Source organism: Cygnus atratus, chromosome 4 (assembly GCF_013377495.2).
Source record: "Cygnus atratus isolate AKBS03 ecotype Queensland, Australia chromosome 4, CAtr_DNAZoo_HiC_assembly, whole genome shotgun sequence".
NCBI classification, from domain to species: domain Eukaryota; kingdom Metazoa; phylum Chordata; class Aves; order Anseriformes; family Anatidae; genus Cygnus; species Cygnus atratus.
The window spans coordinates 24,759,460-24,762,271 of record NC_066365.1 but is presented as its reverse complement, the minus strand read 5'-3'; positions in this window follow the sequence as shown (position 1 = coordinate 24,762,271).

The following is a 2,812-nucleotide window of genomic DNA, read 5'->3' as shown; positions in this document are numbered from 1 at the left end:
AAGTAAGTCTTAATGAAAACTTAAATACATGATTTTAAATATGCACCTTTTTGACTGTTTTTTTAAAACAAATTTTCATACCTAGCTGGAGCACACCAACACATTATGGATTCCATTAACGCTGACAAAGTGAGGGTCAGTTTGATCCTAAGCACTGAAATGTGCAAGTCAGTCTGTAGACTTTGACCGCGAGAGATGTGTTGAGTGTTTTAGTACTCTTACCGAACACATTTTAAGACCAGCAGCACAGATGGAGACCATCCAGTATACAAAGATACAAAACACTTTTATGATTTGAAGCCGTATTAAAATTTCCCTTTGGAGATATAAGTAGATGTAAGACTTTCATAAACATTATATAATCAAAACAAAGATGCGTGGGATATGATAAGATTTATTACCCGTTGTAAATGGGTGGCCTATCATATCAGGATTTCTTTGTGCTATAATACCCACTTCGTGTAAAAGATTTTTGGAGTTTGATATCATAAAAATTGGATTTTTTTTGGCAGAGTTTGTAGATGAAGGCAAAAGCAGCTGTTCGACATTATGATGTAAAAAATTATTTGTGTTCTAACAGTAATTACGATTCTTTTCTATAACCATATGGAATTTAAGTTGACTATTTTACATACAAAGAGCAACGTATGTGGATCCATTATGCTCTATAAACTGGAACATTAGATTTTTTTTTGGAATTTTGCACTAGAACGTTTTCTTCACTATACTTGCTTCCAATAAATAAATAAATAAGTTAGATGATGTGAACTAGTTTTGCCCTTTTTGAAAACAGACCTTGTAAATCACTTCGTTAACCTAACAATGAAATGATTTTTTTTCCTAAATGTGAGAAGAAACCAATTAAATAGAAAATAGATGTTATCTTCCTAAAATAGGACTGCAGCACCATCTTGTGGAAATAATTTATACAAAATAATAAGCAGAGTAGGAAAAAAGTATACAGTCAAAAACATTGCTTTAAACTAATAATGATCAAACACTTTGAAATACCACCTCGTTTTTAAAGTTTCCTTTTTTGTCTTGTATTGGAAGAGGAAAAGCCATTTAATTAAAATAATTATGAATGGTATTTGGTAAAGTTCATGGCAGGAATGAGAAAAACAATGAACCTGTGTATGTTGGTGTGTTCAGTTTGAGAAGGTGTTAGTCCATGAAAATGATTCAAGTTACAGGGATTTAGTATTGAAAACAGCTGAGTGATGCAATGTTAGAAAAAAGTGTTAGAGTGCAATTTAATATCATTTCTGTTCAGTACTGCAAAATTGAAAACCCAAAGTTGTTCAACTATTTCCTTTTTTGAGAAACTTTTCTCTATGTAATGTGATTCAGCCTTTGCAATTAAAGGTTTTGCTTCTCCTGTTTTCAGGACCAAGCAAGCTCTCACTTCGATCAAAGTGAAGCCAAGAGCGTTACTGTTAGGGCAGTGGAACTGGTTTTCTAAAGGTATTTTTCTCACACTTTTTTTTTTTTTTTTTTAAACAGAATTCTGTTCTGGAAGATTATTCTGTATTCAGGAAAATAAATACTTTTAGTGCATTCTAATCCCTTATGTTTTTGAATTACACTTTTTTAATTATTCGATTATATCATTGGAAACAGTACTAGTCACGTCATAGAACTTCACAGAAGTGCAATGATGGAAAATGCATTTCAAGAACAAAAATAGCAGCTGTTTTTGAAAGTTGTTATACCAATTGAGCATTGCTATAGTAGTCTAAGAATTGATGTTCTAAATGTGCAACCAGTTGCATTGGGTGAATCTTGTTGAGTGAGAGGAAACTTTGGAAGCATTCTGAAATGAAATTCATCCAGATAATATTCTTTACTATAGTTTCCATCATGCCTACTACCTCTTTCCAATGACTTGGAAAAAAATTTCTTTTGATCAAGATAAATTTTCTATGATTATAGCTCATTAATTGAAGTACTATTATTGCTTAAAGTTACTGAATTTAACTATTAGTTTATTATTGTTTTTATACATAAGAATTTTGACATCATTATTTCCTTAAGTATCAGTAGAGTAATTCCACCTTGTAATGCACAAGTACATTCAGTTATATAATAAGTAAATATTTTTTAAGATAATAAAATGTAACTGCATTTTAAGTAAAATACTAAAACCTAAGCCTCCAGTAAAACAGGATTTTTAGTTGGTTTTTAAGCAGATTGAGTTTTATAAAACTTAATTTATTCCCATTATGTGTTTTTACTCTGCCTTATAAAGCATCAATATGCACTTAAATTTGTTTAATGAAATTAAAATGTGCTATAAAAAACAATCATCTTACTCCAAACCTGTAATACTGAAAGGCAGTCTGATGGGATCTTTTAGTTGTATTCTGGGATAGTACATATACTGATACAAGTTGAGGAATTCCAGTGCTCTAAGTCATAGTTACTAAGAAAACCATTGGAGTCTATGATACTAGAATATATGTTGTATTATGTCACTTTTGATGTTCAAGATCTGGTACTTAATTTGTATTGCAGATCACTCAAATTTGGTTGTAATGAACTGTGAGACAAGCTGAGTTCAGTTATACCCCAGCGCTTAAGTCTAACTTGAGTTGTTTTTCATCATCAGAATTGTATTCAAGCTGAGGGCCATGATTACTGTGCGCCCTATTTCCTTACGAATGTATCCAGTTATCTTAATTATTCTTTGATTTATTTCTATATGTTTTGGTCCTGGTTTAGTTATATATCCTATGTCAGGCTTAATTCAAGTAGTCCAAAAGCAAACGTGTCCTTAAAAATATTTTTCTTTCCTTTAAATTTTTCTGATACA